Below are 26,736 nucleotides of genomic sequence, written 5' to 3' on the forward strand. Positions count from 1 at the left end.
TTTACAACATAAACTGTATTCACAAAAGAACGTCAAATTTTTAAGAAACAATGAAAGGTAATCATATACTTAAGATCGTTGTAAACTAAAATTAAGTAATCATAAGCGAAATCAAGATGCTTCGGGTCTTAACTCTGAACTTTTTCAGCTTTTTATACATTAAAATCAAAAATCAAATCAACAAATCAAAAAGGGAAAGAAAAACAAATGTAGCGCACGCACATAGCCCGTGCCACTGTGTGGACCGCAACATGAAAACATTATCCACACGATCAAAAACCCACCAAACAAAAATTACTCCTAACAAAAAAAAACCCCTAAAGATGATCGAAAAAGCAGTTGGTAGGTCACCTCTCGGTTAAAGAAGCAGCCAGGGATTTCTACCTACTAATGAAATGATTTTACGAAGTAAGATCAACGGTTGTCATTCACTATTAACAAACATACTCAGCTGCCACCCACAAATAGAATTATGATTACAGGAGACATGTGACACCAGAAAAAGAAAACACCTGTAAACACCGGAAAATCTCCTCCAAGCAAAACCACTGCGCACCGAAAAACTTAGCACAAAAAAAAGGCATCATTCGCTACTGGTCACCGACGCAGGACCACCACTTGGTTGAATAAATTAAGCAACCAGGGGTAGTTTCTGTCTTTTGTCTAAACTTATCAACAAATGTTGATAAGAGAACGATACCAGAATGTGAAGAGAACACTTACTATTGTTATTTAGCTGTGCAGCAATATATTAACGACGTAAGCTTTATCTGGAGATTCCTGGCAGCAAGCAAGAAGCACTGGAGCTGTACTCACGTCGCATGGACCCTTCGTATCGATGCCTTGCATTATCCCCGTTGAAGCGACTAATTCGAGCTGCTTTCCTGATCTTTCCTTTTTGAGCTTCTCTTCAGCAAAGCCCTACTCTTGGACCACCACTAAAAATTAAACACTAAGCACCACCGTACCTAAAGCACGTTTCTTACGAACTCAATTCTCACGCATTCCCCACGCTAATTTATCCCCTAACCCTCTCGTGCGCACACACACATAAACCCCCCCCTCCGACATGTGTACTCTCACTGTGTAGTCAGCTATATCTCAAAGTTCTCTTGACGAAGCTTTCAAAAACTTGGTTTTTTGTAGTTATGAATACCCATTAGCACTTTTATTTTTTATTTAAAAGTGAAGCTTTTTCATGAAACATTCAGGATCTCAGGTTGTGAAGTGACTTTCTGGAAACTGACACAATTTTGAGACAAGGTCACGTGATCTCTTTCTCCTACCTCCAGTAGCTGTCAATTGTACCTATACGTTTACAGTACAGTGCTGCTGCTGCTGGCTGCCGAGCAGGTAGCCAAGTTAGTATTTATATATATATATATATATATATATATATATATATATATATATATATATATATATATATATGATACACTTACCCTGATAATTCAGCCAACACGCGCACACATGTATACATATGCAAGCAGCAACAGCTACTGCACCTATTGTTTATTCTTACTAGTAACAAGTTTATATCAATACAACAGTACCTGTATAATAGTATGTGTTGCCATACAGCATATACTAAATTACGTGGGAGCAGACAGAGTTTGGCTCTGCTATACTTCTATTTTTACATACAGCGATTGCTCCTCACTATACATAAGGTAAATGTTACTATTTATGAAACGTGTCCCTATTTCTGGAACATGAAAATCATGCATTTGATGTGCAACATATTTAATAAAATAATTGTTTACAAATCATGACAAAACTGTACTTATTATGGTACCTAACTTTGATGAGTAATTAATACAATTCCAATGAACAAATGGATATTAACATTTTTTCTGTTAAATATAATAGTATTATACAACTGAAAAAACTTTAATTGTTATACTTAATGCATGTTTTTAAAAAAGTTTTATTAATCGGAACATAATTCTGAAACAATAAATACAATGTTCGATAATTATGAACATTGTGGTCTTATAAATCTTTTTATAAACGAAATAATTTAACAATTAAATACCATATTTAAATTCAAAATAAAATTGGTAAATTTATAGGGCACCGCAGTAAAACCAAGGTTCCTACCGCGAAGTCTCCCAATAAAAAAAAATAAAGAAAGAAGTGTAGTTGAAATTAAGTAGGGACAGTAACTTCACTGAACGTCTGCTATACAGATTTTTCTCTGTGTATCTCCTATTAGCTATACACTTTTTGATTTTATTATTAGTATTACTAATGTTGATCTAGTAACCAACGTATACTTATATATTAAACGATAAATTGTTGGGTATTTATCCTAGAAGTATGTGTTCGTGTGCGCCTGTGGGTGGGTGAATATATGAGGCAATTTCACTTATGTCAGGGATCCCGAGATCCCTCACGATTGGTTTTGATAAGATTTAATTACATTAAGACAATGAAGAAAATTGATAAATAAATTAAATGATTTTGGGCCTTCGGCCATGTCCATAATAAGTACATCGACAATAAAAGCGTATATTCACATTAAAAAGTTGATGACATAAATCATGTTGAACATAATACGTGGAATAAAGATCAAAGGTTGTTACGTTTGTCCAAAAAATACTAGTAAGAAATACTTTTCGTATAAAAAGAAGAATGAAAGCTTATTAAAAATTTATCTTGAGAATGAAACTTTGAACATGGTGTCATGAGTCATAAAAACTATGAGCAATTTATCGTATTTATTATAATTAATATCTATAAATAAGAAATTATTTTATGATCACACGTATAACAAAATCTTACAAATCTTCAATCGAATCAAATTTAAGAAATAAATCATTGTCACCACACATACAACATAATGTGTTAAAAGTGTAACGCAACTATATGTTTTCCACTATTTGTATTTATTGGTTAGTATTTCGTTTCTTTTAAAATTAATTTAAGAGTTTTCTCCTAAGCCTTATCTTAAAATGGATTCTACTTTATTTTTTGATACATCCTCATTGTCTAATTTTCCATCTTAATTTAACTTCTTGTCACATTTTCTGCCGTTACTAACAACATTAAAAACATTAGCCGTATTCCCAACCAACTCTCTCAAAATGAAAATTTTCTCATAAACTACCTTATGCATTTCAACCATCTGTTCAAATAAACTGGATTTGTTTTGAGTAGATCTCGTAGATCTCACTTTTATCGTTATCTGTTGTAAGAAGATTTCCTGGTAGTGACGCTTTGCCACCCTTTTTGTTGAGAAAGTGCAGCAAGTGAAAGTATTGTTTTCAACTCAGAATTATAAAAAACAATAATTCTCAGAAGTCCTTAAAGAGTTGACTTAGACTGATCAAATGCAAGTCATTTCTAGTGAACGTGGCCTGGAGCCCATAAGCATACTTGAACACAAAGCACAACTTTGTGCTGGACAACTGCACAGCTTTACGTGACCAAACATAAGTCTCACTTAACTGTGTGGGTCACAGTGAGAGATAAAATATAAAAGAGGCATACTACACATCTACAACATTTAAACTATCGCGCCCAATGTTTTCTCCGATACAGAGTTTTTCCACCGATATAATTTCTTCCAGGCCTCACACCTGTAGCTCCACGCGTGAGCAAGTCCCATTAAAAACTCTACAGAGCTTGTTAAATGTCTGCTCATCTACAAATTGTGTTTACTGCCATTTATGTACAGAAAACATAATAAATTATTTCTGACTTATATTTAAAACCATTGTTTTAAAGCCTTTGTTTTACGAATCTTAGAGTATTGTTTTTCTTACGGGTCAAGAAGCAAAAATGTAATTTATGAACCTTCTCTGCTTTTTTTGTGAATAATGCTAATAGGTTACGTGAGGTAATTTTAGAAAGAACAAGTTGTTTTGACTAGTAATCATACAATACTATATGAAGCGTGAAAAAGGACATGCAGTCTCTAGCTACTAAGACAAAGAGAAAGAGCACTCTATCTGTTCTGATGCTACTCATCATCTACTTTTGCCTTTCTCCTGCACGCTGGAAAACATGCGTGCCCACATTATTTTTGTTGACGAGTGTAAGCAGGAAAGTCTTAAGTTTGAGCTCTTCTCCAAACTCACTGGCTTTCATCTACTTAGCCGTCTCTTGTTCTAGACCCGTCTCCAAGATTTCTAACACATATGCCTGTATGAACAAAAGTACCACTTATAAGTATCGCCTGTCCCTGCTGCCTCTGACATCTCAGGTGGTGTGGAGAGCGATGCCTTCGCCGTTGTCTCTTCACCTACCTTGGCTTTTTTCAGCTCTTCTGTTGAGGTCGTCACCATATCTTTAGTTCACTCCTCGGCTAAAGCTGGTATTTTATTCGCCACATCGGGACCAAATCACATACAAAAATTTGCGTGGCACAGTGTGCTGGGACCCATAATCTTGAGATTTTTCATGAAGAAAGAATGAAGTCAACCCTGATTTCATACTAGAAAAATACTTTCATTTAAAAACGTAACAATAGTCAAAGTATAACTGCCTAAGCTTTACAAGTGCTTCGCGCCCTTCGACTCACACTCGTTAAGATCTACACACTCATATAAATATAGCCGATCAATACAATCCTTTACTCTAGCAGATATAAATATGAAAATTTTGAATATATGGCCAGAGAATATGATCAAGGGCAATCAAACTTTCAAGAAAATTACCAAACCAGAGACATGCATCAAGGGAAAAAGAGATACAAGGCCAATAGCAGAGGGACATTCAATGAAAACATCAGATACACAGGCTACAGAAATCCAACAAGCAAAGAATGAAAAAAACAACATCAAGACTCGTCAGGATCGTGGAACGTACAAATGGAGTACAAAAAGAGAGAAATCAGTCACTATTAAATAGGTAATAGAATATATTAGCTATTGAACAATTGTATTACTGATCGTACTATAACGACAAGTGAATTTTTTAGTAAACATTAAAATTCAGACAAACCTTCTGAAGTAAGTTTGCCAGATGGAGAAGAATTGAAAGCTATAGAACTAAAAGATAATAAGAGCTTAGTACACAATTGGTAATGTTGGAGTAAAATATTTTGTAACTTTTATATTGAAGTACAGTAAATGTGCAAAAATCTATGATATAAAAAATAGATCAGAAACAGAGGGATGCTCTACTGATTACGAGAATTTAGAAGTAAAGAAATTCCAAAAAAGTGTTAAAAAGGTATCTTGTGATAATTGATAAAAGTACTTCAATAAAGAATCGAAATTGATTAAACTCAAATGTATCGAAGTATTGCTATGCCCACCTTTATGTACATAAACTTAATGATTTTGTGGAAAGATACAACAAATTGAAAATAAATTTAAGCAGATCTTTGATAAATGAGACAAATATAAATTTAAAAATTTGACCTGAAGTAATATAAACAGTAGCTGTTATAAAAAATTGATGAATAAAAAATACAACACGAAACAAAACATCGTACGTAAAATTTCTTACTATTAAGCCTAACGTGAACGTTTAAAAATTTATGGAAGAAGAGTATTTGTACGAAAATCAGAGGTTTAACAAAATAATAAATGGGATGACGCAGCCAAGTTAGAAAGGTTTGTTGGTTTTAATAAATATCGTTACAAAGTACTAGTAAACAATAAAGCAATCGTAGCTTAACACGTTTAAATATAAGAAATAAAATTTTATTAATTTGCTTGAGAAATAAATTAAAAGCTGAGTCTGATCTCATCAGAAAAAGTTTATTTAATTTTTTTTAAAGTATGGACACAAAAAAAAATAAGAAAAATGAAATTATAAATGCAAACAAATAAAAAATTACAACAAAAAATTATTAAAAAAGTTCAGTTCTAGAAAATTAGAAAGAAAAAATTATTTTTTTCGAAAGATATGGTTATCCTACTATTCATAAAAAATGTGTTAATTGTGTTAATATAAATATACTTAATGCATTTGAAAAGATTTTAAGTTTAAAAAAAGAGAAAAATTGGAAGAATCTATAAATTTTTAAATATAGAACATTACCAAAAATAGAACGTAGGATGTAGTTGGTGAGTCAGTAAAAACATAAATTGTAAATGTAAAAAAAAAAGGAGTGGGATTGGCTCTGTGAGAAGCATGCTTGTTACTCATACAACGCCGTTATAGGGATCGTGAGTTCAATTTCCACTAAGTGGAGATTTTTACAAAGACTGTTTTCATCGAAAAACGTTCCTATGAAACCCCGGCTGTTTTAAGAAGACTTTTTCCGTTAAATTTTTCTTCATAGTAATTTCAGAGCTTTTTCCTTGCTCCACAGGTGTTCAGGCTTAAGTGAAAGCGAAACAGTTTCAGAGCTTTAGGTAGGAATTAGCAGATCTGATGCCAAGCACCAGACAAGGATCCTCACCCTCTCCAACGAAAAGTGGTCCCTGAAACATGGAACTTCTCCAAAGATGCTAATTAGCCTAGATTGGATGCTTTAATAGAGAGTACCAGCTTAACCAGTGAGAAGCTTATGCCCTTGAATGTGGAGACTTCTCTGGGTAAAGACTACACAGTGGTAAGTGTACCTGATGCATCATTGGTACAGAGTGCCAGCTCAACTGGCACGGTGCCGAACCAGAGATAACTATTATATTTTAATTATTTTGTACAAAAATTTTACACAATGAAATAAGAATATGTTATTAATTAACGTACGCACTTACGCACTACAAGCATGCAATAAAAACTTTCAGCTTGATAGACTTTTTATAATTCAGTCTTACGAATCCAAATGTTCTGGACAGTGCCAAAGCCTAACTATTTTCCAATAATTTTCCAAAGTTTTCTATTATTATTATTTACAAATTTAATTAACGTTTATAATAGATTCAACTGTTTATAATTGTTATCCTGGAAACATCAAGCCTTTTAAAGTACAATTAGATCGCTCGTATACAAAAGCTGTAAGTTAAGTAAAAATTTATTTTAAATTTTTGCATTAAATTTTGAAGATTCGAATACAATCTTTTGTTACAGTCAGTTTTCATGTTTATTGGGACCCATCTTTTTTTTAATATCAAGTGCACTGCTGCAGTTACTTTTTTGCCAGCTATTTTTAAAGGTACAGCCCATGCGTACTCAAAAAAACATCAATTACAATGAATATACAAAAATACCCTTCATTTTCACGAGCGTAAGGCTGCATCTCTATATGGTCTTCTTGCTAAGTCTCATATAAACCACATATGCCGAGTTTTTAGTGAGAGTAATAACGCCTTGCTTTCTTATAAAGTTCCTTTAAAATTTTCTTCACGTAATTATTGTCTAGATTAACGTTACTTAAATTAGCTTAAACAAACAAGAACGTTTTTAATAAGTTCTGCATACTAGAATTCAAAAGCATTTAATTTTTTTTAAGCTTTTTAACTATTTTAATTAAATAAACATAATTGACTGCATCTTTAAGCAGTTTTGGTGTTCCAACATTGCATAGTCTTTTATTGTCTAAGTCATACTGTCCATTTGTACTAAGTTTGTATCTAATATCAGGATCCTGGCTTTTACCTTCAATTCTACTTAGCTTTCCACCAAATACATTAACCATCATTCTAATACTGAAACAATAATTACATACATTAATACATATCGTCCCTCACGAAGGCCTTCGATGATTAATATAAGTTTAATGTCATGACTTGTATTTCCTGCTGACTTTTCAGCTATTTCTAAACGTAAATAATTTCCTAATTTTTTATGATCATCTCAGTGTTTGTTATCTGATTGTTGCATTATTTAAGCAGTTTTATAATGAGCTATTAACGATTAACTTTTTTTGTGGACTATGATGCTGAGCATTAAAGCAATAATTTTAACGAACTTATTGCTAGATTAAGTTTGTAGAGCTCCATATTTAGAAACCTTTTCCTATAAACGTACGAAGTACGTAATGTTGTGTCATATTCTTCGAAATCGTCTTGAGTTATCAAAGATTGTTCAGGTAATTTTCAAAAAGTAGCGCATTTAATTCAGCACTCATTTGATAATTCATGTTGTTTATTTAACTACGCCAAAAGAGAAGTATTTTATACCTTCTATAGGTTTTATAATTTATTTTAAAAACTTTCACTTTGGTTGATGTAGCGATTTTGAAAACACGTACACATTTTTAAACTTAAGTCCGTTACGATGCACGATTAAAGCCAACAAGCTATTATTTTACCACAAATAATGCTGCTCAGTCAGCCAAAAAGTAGCTAGCAGAGAATCAAAGACATGATTCAATCATGGGAGCTATTACCATTAGAAAAGGTATTTATCTTAAACTGCAAGACCAGATCGAAAGTCTATTGGAAGCCTTACGCTGAAAAAGGTTTTAAAAAAAAACTAAATAGTGTGCGAAAAAAAATTACCTAACCAAGCTTTAAACAACACAGATTTCATAAAATACTCCAAAGATTTTTAAATTTTCTATTTTCATAGAGTATTTATGAAAATTGACCTGCTGACGTTCCATAGTTTTGTAAGACAGTTTTCGTAAATCTTGATGGTTAAAATAGACCTGGAACTAACTGGGTAGCTTAATTATAAGCGTTATCAAAAATTTAACTCAGCAACTGTGGTCATTTGTGATTAAATTCTTTTTCAGAACAAATATAACTTTTTTCTGTTGAAAAAAGTCATTTAGTTATACTTTGGCAGCTATGAAAATAGTGTTTACACTGAACTTCTTACGTACTTCTCGTGTTTTAGAAGCGCAGTATTTTTTTGAAATTGTACAATCACCAAAACACAGCTATGTTCTTAAGTTAAAAGAACTTTTATCATTTAATTCAATATTAAATATTGATAAAAATTGCAATAAATTTTATGTCAGCAATTAAGTAACTATTGTGCCAACTGGTAGTTATGAGATATAAGATACTAGATCATTTTTAATTGAGGTATTACAACCTTGCAACGTAACTTTTGATATAAAGCTGAACAATAATTGTTCCGTCGGAACCTAGCGATAAGTAGCGAGAAGGGAGAGTGAGACTTGCATGCAGTGTGTGTGTGTGTGTGTGTGTGTGTGAGCGAGCAAGGAGAGAGACGGAATATTGGCGCGGTGGAAAAAGGGCAGCGGCTTGCACACGCACAGGGGCGTGAGATCAGGCTGGGCAGCAAGCTACGAAAAAGGGCATGTGACAGTTAGCTAGCAACACGCTTCTGTGAACGCAACGAGAGTTCAACGGCTACCTGAGCGACTCGTTGGGAGTTATGCAGTGTCCGGGTCCTGAGCTCGATAAATAAGATGTGCCTGCTGAGCACCGTCTCAAGTTTTTTGGCTGACGCATCATTCTCCAGTATAAGGTCATCGTCTGAATCTATTAAACGATTCGTTGAGGTGTAAGGGCGTTGAGCGAAAAGGTACGTGTTCATAGGTTATAACCGCCGTTTTCTCGTGGCGAGCGGGTGAGTGTCATGAGTGAATGAAGAGTGGTGGTATGATCGTTATGAGATTGAGTAGGTGAAACAATCCAACAACAAAATCATCCATCTCGAACGAAGGGAAATGTATGAAGCACGAACAATTTCTGTATACGAATCGTCGGATTCGTCGATGCGCGCTTTACAACTGTACAACGCGATTTATGTAATGGTAGCTTGCTTGCTACTCGATCAGACTAAGGCAAATCTTACGCGTCATATAGCACGAGCTCTAAGCCATGCCTTTCCGCAGGCTCCTCCACGATACCTAAACCACGATCAGCTATTTGAAAATCGTGTAGAACTCCACGTGGTCGGCAAGTTGTGTTCGTGTCAGACACGAGTCAATATAACCGTACGTAGCAGTGTGAGAGCACACAATCTACAGTGCCATGGTCTCGTAGCGTAAGTGTTGCTTTTTTCATGTTTGAAAGTCTTCAAGGGGTATAAAAAACACATGTTCAAAAAGGGGGGTACAGAGGCATTTGTCGTTCGAGTCTAATTTATCTTCACTGTCTTAATTGGCCTAATTGTGACCACTTATAATCTACTTGATCGAATTGTGGAATATATAGTGATTGCACAAGTCAACATGACTTCTCGCTCAATCACATACGATAGTTTGTAAAGATTGTTATTAAAAACTGAATAAATCTACTTATGCATAAATCTTCCATGGTTTACAATCTTTATCGTGTGAGTCGTTAGACACCTACTGATGATAACAAAGAGAGGAAGAGGTAAAGTCGGCAGCGTGTTTATCGACCGATGTTCATAGTTGTTTTAATACTCCAGGTCTCCTGATCACGCGGGGCGTCTGGAACTTTACAAAACAATAATATATATAATACGCTTCAAAGTGTTATCTAGTGCCTTTATACCATTAATCTTATTCCTAAAGATTCAATGGGCTCTTTATTAGGTCTTACTCAGCAAGTTCTTAAATCTAACATGTCACATATTTTTGACTATCCTGCACCTGTTTTAAAGATAAACTCATTAAGAGTTAAATGTAACATTAAAAGTGAAGCTTTCATAAATTATAAAAAAGTGCACACTATTCATGAATTTCTTTTATCTGTACCATCTGGATATAAAATTATCGAAGTTCCTTTAAAATCAACTCATTTACCAATTATTGGGCGTATTATAGATCATATACAACTATGCACTGTAGTCCGGATGGTGATTTAGTCAGTCATCGTAGAGAATCGAGTAGAAGTCATACCTATAACACTGTACATAAAACCTTCTCTACAATTGGTATCATTTTTATAATCAAACAAATCATCAATATTATGCTTTTCAGCACTTAGTAAACAACGAGCTCTCAAAGAATTGAGACGTCAGGGAATAAAGTCCATCAAAGGATTAAGATAATCAAAAAAATATCCGACACGTCAAAAACTGACTTAACAAAACATACAGCTTATAAAAAGTCTCAGCTGTAAATAAAAAAGCCCTAGTAAAAACAAAATTAAAAATTTTTTGGTCCTATACAGAATAGACGAGATTTTAACTATTTAGTATCCAGTAAGATTGATGAATTCATTGCACACTATAAAATTCGTGCTCATTAGCCACATGCATCTCAACATATGGCAGCAGCAATAAAATTCGTATCTGAATATTATATCAAGACTTCATTTTCTTATCAAAGAAGATGCATGTATAAAAGAAACAAACACGACATTAATAGAAAATGGCATTTGCCACTTATGTAGAGATATAAGATAAGAAATGAGTGCTGCAGAAGTAGACAAGTGGAAAAATGTAAAATCGATTTTTTTTTTTAGCAAGCTTTATATCGAAAACAAGGAGGAATTGTTTTTTCTTATAAATAGAAAGGGGTAAATATTGAAGCAATTCTTACGTCCAATCTTCTATAATAACTTTTGCAAAGTAATCAAATTAGCACAGTACTTATAGTAAGCGCTCCAACTTGCAAAGTTCATGTATCTCTCTAGATTGTAGTAAAATATATATTATGTAGTATGTTAAATAATGATGTATTGGATTATTATTGCATTAAAAAATTAGAACAATTTAACAAAATAGTGATCATTCTCTATCTTTCGTTTAGTAAGAAACCAGTGGACACTGGATGCTTGGGTACAAAAGTATGAAGTTATACAGAAGTTATAGAAAAAAAATTATATAGCAAACAATATAATTATAAGTATAAAAATACCTTTTTTGAAACAATATCATGTACGATGGTGGTGCAATTATTGTGGAAATGAGTATACCTAAGTTGATTTAGCATGATTTTAATTACACTTCAATAAGCTAACGATTATAAGCAATATGTTGCGGAACAATACAATAATAGTAATATATGGGCTGGCTAGCTCATCGAATCTCCTGATAGTTTCTAAGCAACTTTTTACTGCCTATACGCTGATTACGTCCGTAATATACTTTTCACATACATTTTTACACTTATTCTCATCTGTACTTAATACCCAAAATATAATTGTATCTAGAAAATGAACAAAAACCATCCTGTAGTATTGATTTTCTTAATAGGGTAGTATTATATGCTAATAAATGTCCCATCAGGACGTTCATCGCATGTTGATTTATTTCAAATATATAACGTGCATTGAAGAAGCAAAAAAATACCTAAAAAATTGCAGCTTACTTGACTGTGCCATTATTGTAAGTATGTTTAATTTTTGAAAATCGATATTTTATATGTAACCTTCTAAATTCCACGTTAAATGTCATTTATATGATGTGTAGGAATCTTTCAATTTTTTGGGTACAAAAGATTACTTTTAGGTGAATCCATCAAATTTCCAAATAGATCTACAAGTTGGCTCTTAATAAATTCATGAAAAGGAGATTAAGTGTGTGTTAATGCATGTATTTGAGTACATCTATGCAAGAAAACAGTTGCTAGCATTACTGCACACATTAGTGTCCCCCTGACTTCTCTGAAGTCTTTTCCTATTAACTATGTGAAGAACGTCCTTAAGTCCAATAATCACTTAAATTATTAATGAAAAAACTGTTGAAGAATAAAAAAAAATACAAATTAATTATTATATTTGTCCATTACAAAAAACTTTTTTATTTTTTAAAATTTTGAAGAAAAAATTAAAGATTGCATAAGCAATTATCTCATTATTTAACAAGTAACGCATTATTAATATGGAAATAAATAATTATACATACATTCTAAAACTCCTTCGTTAGAATACACTCATTTCTAAGTTTTTTGAGCATCTTAAAAAAAAGTTATTGTACATAGCAAATTATTTACTAACAAAAAACTAACACAAAAAATAAGTTGCGAGCTACACCACAAAATGTAGTAATCGAATTTTCAATATCGGGACCGTTCGTAGCAGAGTAGGTAAGGGCCTCAACTAGTGTGCAAAAATTTTAGGGTTCGAATCTTTTTGGATAATATTTTTTTTTTTAAGAATCGGTTAGGAGAAATGAAACTTAAAATTAGTGTAGTGTTGTGATACTGATGACGGAGAGTGGTGTTATGAGGTGTAGAGGACACCGAAAGTACCCCACGGGGGTCCATGGAAAGGGGGAGAATCAAGCACAATCCACTTCCGTTACACTTTTTCTTAAGGTCAGAATCTAAAATTGTTGATTCACCCCTATGCATAATATGCCTATAGAATTATAACTTCAAAAATCATTGTTTTTAAATTAAAATCTCTTCGACAATGAACGTCAGCTGATGGTCATCATACTGAGATTTCTTACTTGTTTAAGGGCTCCATCTTTTTTTAACTTCAGCTATTTGCGGAAATTGCAGTCTTTCACCAATTCATGAGACCAAGTAACCTCGTGCTATTTAGAAATTGTTTGTAATCAAGTTGTTTAAGGCGTTTTGTGCTTATTTTCCGCAGTTTTTGTTACAATTATTAGTCATTAACCTGTTTACCATCAACGTTTACGCTTATACTTTAATAATACTAGTATAGTTACTGCTATATTTTTCACTAATTGGGTTTTGTGTTTGCAGGTCAACGCATGAATCAGGAAAGAGCCAATAGAAAACAAAACAATGCCTGCAAAACGCTGTACAAGCTTACAGGGCCAAATTATTAGAACGAAGTTCTTTATGTCGCGTTACTCGGGGGGCTGGAATTTTAAAACCGACAGATTTTTTTTTTTTGAAACGAAAGTGGTTTACTTTTCCTCTCAAGTTTCCCCCCCTTACCCCGTCCCCCTCACCGACTATTCTCTATACAATTCCCCTCTCCCCACTATATATGTATATCGGTATATCGGCCAACCGTGCCGTGTTACTCTTCCACACACCTTTGCCCACCATTCTCCCTCACACTCCCAATTTTATTTTCTCACAATAATTTTTATTTCACTTTGAATTTTTTTTCTTTTACAATTCTTAAAAAAAAAAAAAAAAAAAAAAAAAAAAAAAAAAAACATTTTCCAATAAAGAGTTTTGAACCCTCGACCTCCTGCATGTGAGTCCAGTACCTTACCCACTCTGCTACGAGCGCTGCCGTCGATAGAAACTCGATTTCTTGTACTTATGGTGTGGTTCGTAACTATAACATTCTATTTTTACATGCATTCACTGATAATACATTCGAATCATGATAAATTATATTTGTATTTGTTTTCTAAATACTTGATTAAAAAAAAAAAAAAAAAAAAAAAAAAAAAAAAAAAAAAAAAAAAAAAAAAAAAAAAAAAAAAAACATGTGGAATAGAGTTGAAGAATGTATCAATGGTTTTTAGAGGCGCTTATTTCGCATTCGATAAACAAATTATGTTACATTATCACATAATTATATAAATAAAGTAATTCAAAGTAAATCAATTATAAATGAATTATGTAAGATCATTATATAAATATAATTCGAGTTTCATATCATTTTCATGGTTTTTAAGGGTACTTATTTTAAATTTAATAAACAAATAATGGCACAATGTCATTGAGTAATTATATGAAAATAAAATGAAAATTGCATCAATAAGCTATAAAATCGCAAAAAAATAAGTGAAAAAAAAAATTTCAAAAAAAATTAATGAAATGAAATATGAAAATAAAATGAAATAAAATTACAAAAGACATGAATAAATACAACGGTTTAAAAAAAAATTAAATAAAAAAGGGAATGAAAAAAAAAGATTAAATATGAAAATAAAAAAAGGAATTAAATGAAGGAAATACAAAAAAATGAAAAAAATGTATTAAAATGAAATATCAAAAAAAATTATAACAAGAAATAAAAAAAAAAAAATTAAAACAAGAAACAAAAAAAAAAAAAAAAAAGAAATTAAAAACAAACCAGGGGGTATAAATGGGTCATGGGACCCACGGTAAGAACGAAGTTCTTTAAACATGACATGAGTATAAAAACACAATTTCTCAGGTAACAAGGGGGTCGCCAGACCCGTAGAAAGAACGAAGCTCTATAAACGTTAGTACTGCATTTATGTAGTTCACTAAACAAAAACTTGAAAAACGAATTAAAGAAAAAAATTTAAAAAATAGTTCAGTACTCACGATGGTTGAACTTCGTGAGAACGGCGTGCATAAATACAGTACTCACGAAGTTTAACCATCGTGAGTACTGAACTATTTTTTTAATTTTTTTCTTTAATTCGTTTTTCAAGTTTTTGTTTAGTGAATTACATAAATGCAGTACTAACGTTTATAGAGCTTCGTTCTTTCTACGGGTCTGGCGACCCCCTTGTTACCTGAGAAATTGTGTTTTTATACTCATGTCATGTTTAAAGAACTTCGTCCTTACCGTGGGTCCCATGACCCATTTATACCCCCTGGTTTGTTTTTAATTTCTTGTTTTATTTTTTTTTTGTTTCTTGTTTTAATTTTTTTTGATATTTCATTTTAATACATTTTTTTCATTTTTTTATTGATACTTGTTTTAATCCTCTTAAGCTAACGAAACACTAAAAAAAACACACACACACTGCAAGAAATGAATGCAAGCTAATTGAATGCAATGAAACTACCAGTAATTAATGAGTCACGGAAATAAAAAATTTGTGATTCCTTTTGTCTGTGCGTCAATAAAATAGAATGAGAGAATCATCCAGTTGAAATGATATGTAGTTGTAAAGAAGAAAATTCGAATTTTACCTTATTAATTTAATATATTGCTGTGGATCATGTTTTTTATACCTATAAAACATAAATATAACATCATATAAAGACTCAGATTCTGAAATTAGCAGTGGAGAAGCTTTAGGACCTTCTGGTTAGAGTGAAACGTGAGACACCACTTTTGTTACACACATAATCAAGGGATTAAGTTTCATAGGATCTTCTCGTATTAGTAAAGTAAAACTGAAGTAAAAGAGGTATTTACAGGAAATAGTAACAAAAGTTTTATAACTTGTTACAAAAAAAGTTTTTTGTATAAATAACGATGGTCCAGATAATGATAGTGATGATCATGATGATGATGATATGACAATTGTAACAACTTTACAATTAAGTTTAAATCCTACCAACGATCACATTCAAAAAATTGGAATTTTAACTATTTTTAGACACTAGTCTTATAAACGAATAGAGTTTACTTGTGCAACTGTCACTCACCATATAACTACAGTTGCAAAATTGTATATTGGTACTTATTATGTTTGCATCTGTCCAGTACATAAAAATGTTAAATTATTTATAGATGAAGCCACTTTGAAATCAATTACAGCTGATTCGCAAGAACCAATATTGAATGAATGTCAGGTGAGGTTCAATCTACAAATTGTTTTTTAGGATAACGTTATGAGTGTCCTGGTGTTACTAATATTATCAAATGATAAAAAAAAATTTTAAAGATAAATTCATTGCAACTGCAAACAGTAGGTAACAACTGAAAAAAAATTAATAAAAAATGTTGATATTTGGTGTAGATAAATGTTTAGATTTTTTAAGGAATGGTTTGAGTAAATTGTCACAATATTTTTTTTAGTTCATAAGTAAAGAGACAGTGGGAATAACAAAAAAATTAAAATGAATACAATAAATGCATTGTAATTTGCAATTTTTCTGAAAACTACGTGTTTTTTATACAAAATACTGTTGAAGGTGTACATTGGAATTGTGGTCAAGCAACAATACAAACATTTACCGTTTACCACAAAGATGATAAAAATAAGTTAAAAATCAAATGTTTTGCTTCCATATCTGAGTGCTTACGTTATGATACTATTGCTGTCCGTCTATTTTAAAGACATCTCATGAAACTGATAAAAACACATTTGGAATATAACAATTAAGTAATATATTTCTCGGATGGGCCGAAGGCAATAACTTATACTTTAATCAATATGTCCTATAAAACATTCACAAGCAATTATACAGTTACGATAAGTAGCAAAAAGTTTACACTATGGATCGTTATAATGATGATGATGAAACAACAAATCTTGGTTAAAAAATCTTGTCCATAAGTATTCTTGAAAACAAAGGGTCCCGCCCTAAAATTAAAGTTTATGAAGAAATAAGAGATAATTAAGCTAAATAAAATAGTAGCTGGACATAGTGTACTTTGGAAACATGCACTGTTTTAAGAAATCAGGTAACAATTATGAGCTCAAAGAATGAGTCATCTTTTCGCTCAGTGCTTACGATACAGAGGCACAAGAACATTTTTTTGAAAGCACACTGTACCTGGCAAACATGATCAAAAAAGTATGAAAATAAGAATTATTATCTGAAACTCGGCTATCACAGACTTACGTGGGACTCAAGAATAATTAGGCTTTCAGAAATAGTAAACATTTTCTAAGAGGATCTTGAAAATGTTACAAAGATATTTGTTATTGGACATCTGAAAAAAAAGTGGCTTGAAAGATTTGGCTTTTAAATCACTGTTATAACATACTTTCCATCGTTTGAGCTTCCAAAACTTATTACTTCTTGTACACATCACAACAGAGCCTACAAATCTATGTGTACTCTTTATGATGTTAAGTGGATAAAAAAGTTTCAATTTAGTATGGAATGGGTTAACAATATACACCTATCTACCTATCTACACCTTACCATCTCCAAACTAACGGTTCACTAGAACGAAGTAATGCCATTATTGCAAACTTTTTGAGAACAAAAGCTACAAATAAACAGGACTAAGACAAAATTTAACCTCTTACTATACATGAATACAATACATCACTGCATACACCTACTGGGTTAACACCATATGAATTAGAATACGGCAGAAAAGCACGTCCACCAAATCTATATCCAACCTCAAATCAAATGCAGTCTTATGATAATTATCTTATTGATTTGATACGATGTTTAAGAGATGTGCATCAAAAAGCCTACGATGAATTCTTCAAATGTTAACATAATAGTAAACAAAGTTATGATGAGCATGCTAGAGCTCAGAATTTAGAAGTTGGTATGAAAGCGTACACAATAAGAGAACCTTGGAGAGAAAAATTAGATAAATATTACAACGGAATTTTTGAAATCACTAACATAAATAAATATACTTACAACTTAACACTTACAGCAAAGAATGGAAATAAAATCATCAAACATTTAGATAATATAAAGCGCTATTACAAATAAGACTTCCCCAACGAGACTTAGAGCTATAACTAAACGTATTGAAGTATACATGCATGCATACTAATCTGTACAGCAGACGATGAAAGTGATACCAACTAACACAATTATCTTTGGATCGGCAGTCACAGCTCGCAAGAGCCCCCTTAAAGAAGTGGTGTTCGAGTTTTCTCCAAACTACTCTTAGTCTGGGGTGGTATTCCGTAGCTTTTTTTGAGTGCATCAGTCATAACATAGGCTCACATGATGAAAAAAAGTTGCGGAATACCACCTCTAGAATTGCTATCGAGTGCGTGTCCACGAATATTTTAAGGTACTTTTAAACTTTTGTTTTTTCGGAAAAGCATGTTAGTAAGTATTAATTTAATAAAAGATAATCATCTGCTTACCTTAATAATTACTCATAAGCGTAATTTTTAACCGTAGTTCTCTCTTTTTAATCACCTAAGAAGATTTTCCATGAATCCCATGATCGAACTCTTGACATAGCTACGTAAAGTTAACCATGATTAAGAACATCCCTTCTAAGATCTATGCCAATTTTGTTAAATGTTTGTCCTTGAGATTTATTAATAGTCATTGCGAAGGCTAGCTTAACGGGAAATTGTCGTCTCTTAAAGGTAAATGGATATTCATTTCCACAATATAGAATAATACGGTTAAAAAAAACGACATCATTTAACTTGTCTCCTGTTAATAATTTATATTTCAGCCAGTGATTAGAAAAGTCAATTATTTGCAATCTCGTTCCATTGCATGAACCTTCATTGACACTTATATTTCTTATTAACATAACAATACAATTTTTTCTTAGACGTAATTTATAAGGTGGCAAGCTCAAAGGATTGAGAGAATTGAGGTATTCTGGTAAAAGTGAGCCTGAATCAAATTCACCATTGTCACAGTTCTCTGTACTATTAATTCGGGTATAAATACGCTCATCAGTTTTTTCCAGCAAATCAGTGACTTGTTCGTTAATGTCATTAACATTAACATTTCTAGCTGACAATATGGCACAATAACTCATTTCTCCAAATTTTTTTTCTCTTATGAGTTTTCCAAAAACATGATGAACGATGCATTCATTTTTTGCCAGGATACTGGTACATAGTAGTATTATGTTATTATTGTGATTATTCAAAACACCATTGCCGACATCCAATAAAAACTTAGCAAATTCAAGTTCTTGCGGTAATACTCTCATGTTAGTTATTAACTGAAATTTAAAAAAATTCCTCCATAAATTGCTATATCTAATGGATAAATCTAATATCTGGCTACGAGTATCATGAACTTTGATGGGTAAAAGTTGTCTGAAATCTCTACCTAAGATGATGATTTTACCTTAAAAAAGGTTAATCATTTTTCATAATGTCTTTTAAAGTTCTGTCAACTATTTCCAAAGCATGTCTTAGGGCCATCGGAGCTTTGTCCTAAATAAATACTTTGACCTCTTTAAAAAATGTGCTTTCTTTTGATTGTGTTTTTATGTTTGATGAAGAGTCATGGAATATTGGAACTGGTACGCCAAAAGTCTTATGTACAGTCTTACAATGTAGAAGTAGAGTAGCTGCTATTTCAGTACATGCCATTGAACAGACGTTGAAATTTTCAGAAAATAAAATAGTATAGATTGTTTTGTAAACGTTTTCCTAGATCCTCCCTGTCTTTCTAGCTGGGCCATCATAGTTATCTACTTGTGCAGCTTTCAGAACTATGTCTACTACTTTCTGTTGTTCTTTATTGAATTGATTATATTGTTCGTATCCTAGTTGTAATGCTTGTTCTGTACTTATATTATCATTCCCATTTACTAGATGAGTAGTGACAGATTGATCCATCGTTGGAAAATCAGCTAAACTTCGACCTTCTTTATTCAACAAATCGTTTACCTAAGAAAAGGCTATTTGATAACTTAATTTCTTAGGATTTGTACGACAATCTTCAGACATTGAATCTTTAAAGTTTTCCTATATTTCTGCAGGATAAATAGGTTGACAATGTATCAATATACGAATAAATAAAAGTCGGAGTCTTCGTGGCATCATCCATCTTGTAGCCTCGTCCATAGCTTTTATCCATTCATCGTCGTCTTCAATGAGTCCTAGTGTTAAACAAGCAGCTGTGAAAGAAGGCTGTAAGACGTCGTTTATTGTTCTCAAATCAGTGTAGCTTGTAGCACCTTTAACATGCAATAATAGTAACCGCAAAGGAAAAGCTATATTTGTGTCGGACTAACAGAAAAAAGTCGACCAATGCTATTAAAATGTTTTTTTTTTGAACGGTCCATATAGTTAAACTATAATTAAAGTTCTTAACGTTTTTGTGGGTGAAATAACTGGGAATTTCACTATAAAAATATTGCCGTGCATTGTCATTGGTGACATTTAGTTTAAAATAATCAAGTATTTTCCAGAATAATTATAGACTGTTCATTTGGTAAATGCACTGGTAGTCTTGTTATAGAATGACTTTTATTTTGCAATGGCTAAGTGAGTAAACGATAACAAGCTTCTACGGGACCAACATAACGATTTTCAATATAGTCTTGAATTTTGTCATGGTCAATGATACTGCCTTCTTGTACCTCTCCTATCGTTACGGTAGCAGCATCATGTCCTTTTTAAATATATTTGTACAAATATTTTACTGCTGAAATACTTGAAACGGCCTCGACATTTAAGTGACAATTAAATATCTCTAACAATTCTGGACAGTAAGAAACAACCCATTTATTATCCACCAGGTATCCACCAGGGCGTTCGTAAGATTTGTTGGTATCTTGTAGGTGGTAGTGCGGATATCCATTATTATTCAATGTTGTTTCACTGTGAAATTGCTTAGTAAAGTTTTTAGAACAATTACTGTCTTTCATACACCAATCAGCACAAGGTCCATGTATTATATTTTTCATTACTATTTCATGCAAGTTAGGATTAAAAGTATCGTCTGGAATCTCTGCTAATATAAATTTATCTACTATATACAGTGAAGTAAACTTATACTCTTTTTCTAATATTATTCACAAATGCATATGACGTAACCCTCGTTTTTTAAAATTCAACGACATAAACATATGCTGTAACTTTTCCAAAATAGTTTTTTTTAAATATAAGTTCTAATATCCAATCTTTTTTTATATGAAAAACTCGTGCAACCAAATCTGGTCTATCCGATACTTATTGACCAGGTCATAAGTTTTCTTATATTTCAAGCCAATTTGGATTACATGTTCTCATGAGAAATATGTCAGGTTTTTCTCTTTTATTAACAATAGCCATTGCATCTTGGAAGGATTGCTGCATATAACACGGAGAGCGAATAAACGGAGAGGGAAGAAAAATCGTCTTACCAACATGTCCATTAACATCATTAGCAGAATTTTGCATGTAATCATGTCATCCATTGGAAGTATCAGTTTAAAATTTTTTTTTGGTTGAGTTTACAAAATTGAATTCGATCTTTTTCTACTTTGACATGATTGTCGACTACGCATTTCTGATATAATCTGCGGCCCATAATAAAAGGATTGAAGTCATAAGGTCTTATAGCCATTCGATAACTAATATATGCCATCCGAGTAATACGACGTTGTGAGCCATTGTTGCAATTAATATTACAATGCCATCCTAGAGTACTATAGGAATAAAACAAGGGATAAATCCATGGTTCCACATTAGGATTCATCGAACTACTATTGTAATTCTTTAGTATTTTTTTTTCTTACAACTGTACTACATATAAATCAGGAATTTCTCCATCAGAATTTGTAGAAAAAATAACTGCGACTTCATCTACTCTCTGAAAATTGAATCTTCTGATATCTTGACCTGGTTTTATCGAAAATAATAATTGTAATTCAGGTTGATGTTTACTGTTACAACTTTAAAGTTAGGAATTTATTTCTTTTTGCATGATTTCATATGATGTAGTGAAAACATTATCATCACGGATGATGGTATCTAACAAAGATATAAGTTAGTAGTCTATAACAGGGTCTTGAATAACACGATAGTTTAGTGCTTCTTATTGATCAACAATAAACAGCTGACCATAAGATGGATTTTCACCGTCAGAAGGGTTCAAAGAAGTGTTATTTTGATAATAAATCTGACCCTGTATTTTGAAACAAAATGGTCCTGCTTGACGAGACGAAAAATTAACCATATTAGTGTTAAAAGACGCAAAGGATTGTAAATTATTATAATAGCGAATTCGTTTAAAAAATTGTGACGATTGAGCATGTTATCCTTTAAATAACGATGTAAGATGAGCAGGAAAATCAGGTGAAGAATCTAACGTTACTGAGCCATGACCACAACAGTCACTAAGAGATAGTCCTTTATTTGAGACTTTTTCATCATTGGAATGTTTTGCTTTACGATGTATGCAGTGTTCATCCATTTTTCCAAAGTAATCTTCATGAATTCGAGGTTGATTACTTGTTAGACGTAAATCTACTTCACGATTTCTCTCTACATTTTGTTGTCAAGCAAGTTGACGTCGTAGACGTTGATTTTCAGCACCCAGTGTACGTCTCGTATTGAAGAAGAATTAGCGATTCTTAAGAGAAAATTTGTGAAACAAATACACATTAAATTTTGTCCATAAATTTTATATGTATACATACATAAGTTTATTGCGTCCAAGAAAAGCAACAGAATTGTAGAGGCGGGCGTAAAGTTAATGAGGATAAAATAATTTATACTGAGTTAAGTTATGTGCATGTACATGCAATAGAGAAGCCACACAATGTAAAAGTGACAAGAGACCAATATTACATTGTATAAAAATTGAAAGCTGGTTTCAAATTTAATCATGTGAGAGTATTCTATACTTGACTTGTTTTTTCTCTTAATCAATTTTTTCCGTAATAACTTATCTTAATCAATTAGTACTTTATTTGGTCATATATGTATATGATAATGGTATTAATTTAGTTATACGCCAATAAAGTAGTAATATTAATGGTTTTGTTGATTAGGTCATGTTGATCTTATGATTATTTTGGTACCATATAGAATTAGAAATATTATTTATATGGTTGGAGTCTTGGTTGCAGCTAATAATATTTCAAGTGTAATTTTTTCGGTCGACGGTTAAAATCGGTGATTAGTTGCTGTTCGGTCAATTATACATTTAAATTTAATACTTTAGGATCTTTGATGAGTTTTATGGTTTTGTACTGTTTTGGGTTTAGCTTAAATTTGATTTGGTTGGCAAAGTAAGATATGGTAAGATATGGGTATGGTTCTGGTATATGTAGATTAGAGTAACTATACTTTGGATTTAGTCTTGTGTATATTTTAAATTATTTGCGATCTTAAGATAACATACAGTTTAGTATTATCATGATTGTAATGATGATAAATTTTATGAGTATATGGACATGAAATAAATACACTTTTTTGGTTAGTAGTTGTAAAGTTATCGGAATTTACGTTTGGTTACAATGTTCCATTCAAGTACCTGGAAACCTGAAAAGAAAAAAAAGTATTGAGTTTTTTGTGCAACGTTGTATACAAAAACTGGACGTTAACAGAGAAACATTGAAGTTTTTACTGTGTAAAATTGGTACATAAAACTGGTGGCATACAAGCTGAATAGTTGTATACAAATTTCGTATGTACTATTTTTTTTGTACCGAATTTTTTTTAAATTGTTCTTAAGTAGATAATTAAAGCAAAGAACTTTAGTAGACGTATACAATGAAGTTATTTGGCATTAGTTTTGCAAAACTACTCAAGAAAAAAAAGGAAGTTAATTAAAACAACATATGCTAATTACCTTATTGATAGTATCGATTCGTTTCCTGGATATCAATGATATTAAACAAAATAGTTTTTACTGGTGCATTACGATCAATTATTCAATGAAAGCAACTGCAAGAAACATATTTTATACTATATTTTAAGCTGTTTTTCCCAATATTTTTTATCAATTACTACATAACAGACTGTATAATTTTCCGATTCACCTTATATTATATGACCTTATACTTATTGACCGATATATTTGCTCCAGTGACATAAGTAGGTTTACAAAAGAAAAATTGATCAAGTGAGACTGTGAAACACATGTCAATGTCAATGTAATATTACAGTTTATTTAAGCCTTATACACCAAAGAAAATATAGGTAGAATTGAAACTTGAAACATAGTCTGTATTTGAGCTTCGACTTTTGAGTATTAGTTCAGTTTATAAACTATGGTTCAGGGGTCAGGGGCCGTATTCAGCGTTGGTTCATGCAGTGTGTAACATACACGTGTTCTACGTGTATTTTATGTGTGTTGCGTGTAAGCACACGTAAAGTACACATAGTCCAACATACTTCAATAATGATGTCAACGCTGGCTTTGCTTTAGGATACATACGTACAATACTTTTCCTGAAAAAAGATAAGGAGTTGAGTTAGGGATTTAGTGAGCATTTCTTTCAAGTAATGTAGAGCGTAATTGTTTCGATTTTGTGGAATAAATACACAAAATTTTGAATGCAACGTTGCAGATGGGGCCTTGTTTTATTAAAATTGTATTATAATGACTTTTTGAGACGCTTTAAAGGCTGAAATGAGTGTATATTATTGGTTTCTAGTACCCTACAGGTTTTGCCACGAATCAGTTTACAGTTTACAGTGTCAAAATCTTTAGGGTGTTAGAAACTGACGATAAATGATTTTTTTAGCTTTTAAAGCGTCTCAAGGCATCTTTACGATATGCTTTTGATAAAACAAGGCCTTACCTACAACATCGTGCTTAAAAGTTTGTTTATTTATTTTGAAATATTTTCGTACTTAATAACTTTAAGATAATAATACTCACTAAACCTTTACCTCTATCCCTAACGTTGTTTTAAGCAAGAAATCGTGCGTATGTATACTAAACCTTAAATTAAATTAAACAACCCTGCTGAGTCTGTCGAAATACAGAATCTATAAGTCTGAAAGCTTACAAGGGTAGTATTCTATAACTTAGCTAACTTCTACGACCACGCCATACCACGGTTTCACACCAGGGGCCTTATTCTCAAATTTGGTATCAGTTCAGTTCATAGCTATAAATGTTTACCTATTCATCACGTACACTCTGTATATAGATATAAATTGAGCATGGTATCAGTTACGAACTAAACTGATACCAAGTTTGAGAATTCGTCTTCTGACCACGTTACTAACTTGTTGCTTGAAAACATCTTAAGCTGTCTTTCAAAGGAGAATTACGTAGATAAAAGTAGCGTGGAACTGTGGCCTTACCTCCGAATCTCAGGTGAGATTTCAGGTGAAATCTCATCTGAAAATCTCACCTGAGAAGTGAAATTTCTTTTTTCATTTTTTACACATCTTTATCTATCCTCAGTCTATTCCTGACAGTTTTTAAAAATTTTGGACTCGGAAATTTTTTTTTGAAATTTACCACGAATTTTTCTAAGTTTTAATTCATAAAAAATTTTTCAAGTTCCAGTTTATTTCAAAATGTCAGGAATCGACTCAAAATGGTTGAAAACGTCTAAAAAAGCAAAAAAAGGAATTTTACTTCTCAGGTGAGATTTTGAGATAAGATCTCACCTGAGATTCGTAGGTAGGGGGTCTGGCATGGTCGCACAAGTTAGCTAAGTTACAAAATATCGCCCTGATATTCTACCTGAGCAGGAGGTGGTGAGTACCACCCCCTGTAACCTTTTCAGAGTTGTAAGTTAAGTAACCTTTTTAGCACGTTGTAGTGTCCAATAGTTGCAGTGTCTACCTTAGTGTCTTCGTAATGCGACGCTGTGCTCTCAAACTCGGTTCTGTGTCGAAATACACTGAATCAATCCCTTAATTGTAATCAGCAACTTATTATGAGTAATCCTAGACATGCAATTTCATTTCAAGTTTGACAGTAGTGTAAAATACTCCTAATCTAAAACGTAACGCAAAACCAACTTCTAATATTACCAGAATGTGACACGACTGTCAAATAATTTGAAATAAAATAATTGTATTGTAAACTTTTTGAAGTTTCTCATAGTTGTAGAAGCTTTAAATTTTGATAATCAGGATTTGACTACAACCCTGGGTAGAGGTATGCTACATTTTTTTTACATTTTTGTATACCCCTTCAATAATCTGACAGTTAAAACTTCAACTCAATTGCGATATCTAAGTACTCGATTGAGCCATAGGGGTCTGATTGAGCACTTTGATATACGCAATCGGGTTTACTTATCACTGTCACTCTACCTGCGGCAGGTGGCGGCTCGGATAGTTTGTTACGGTTTGTAAACTTGTTTTTCAGTGTTGTTGTCAGTGTTGTATATAATACTGTAATTACTTCAATTGCTATAGCCAGAACTCCTTTGAGGATTCCTTGAGAAATCTTGTATATTTTGGCCGATGTCAAAACGCATAGAACTTTGTGAGCACTCCTAAGGTACATGTTAGAAATCCAATTTGAAATATTTATGGAATCCTGTGCCCTTTGGCATTGCTGGGCATCGCTGGGCATCGCTGACAACGCTGATATTCATATCACCTAAAGTTATGTCGCAGTAAAAACTCGAATTGAAGAGCTTGATGAAATCCTTGGAGGCTTTATCACGACTTTCGATATCTCGCAAAAGCGAGAAATTTTTTTGATAATTTCTACCAAATAGCTGTTGTGCGCATGCGCAGAGCAGGAGGTATAAAAAAAAAACGCTTATTTTTGCGAGATATCAAAAGTCATGAAAAAGCCCCAGGTGATTAAAGCATAATCAAGTGCAGTGACTGTCTCCTAAGTAGAATTTGACTTCAAGGTCCATTGTCTGTGCC

At 32.3% G+C, this 26,736-nt stretch overlaps 1 protein-coding gene across 1 annotated transcript in view; it reads right to left on the reverse strand.

Annotated features, from left to right (window-relative positions):
- Positions 1–26,736, reverse strand: part of LOC106645100 (protein white) — a 609,536-nt gene that overhangs the window by 563,611 nt on the left and 19,189 nt on the right. The gene's annotated exons all lie outside the window — the stretch shown is intronic.

Source organism: Copidosoma floridanum, unplaced genomic scaffold (assembly GCF_036245765.1).
Source record: "Copidosoma floridanum isolate Cflo_tuat_1 unplaced genomic scaffold, Cflo_Japanese_pri ptg000016l, whole genome shotgun sequence".
Lineage (NCBI taxonomy): Eukaryota > Metazoa > Arthropoda > Insecta > Hymenoptera > Encyrtidae > Copidosoma > Copidosoma floridanum.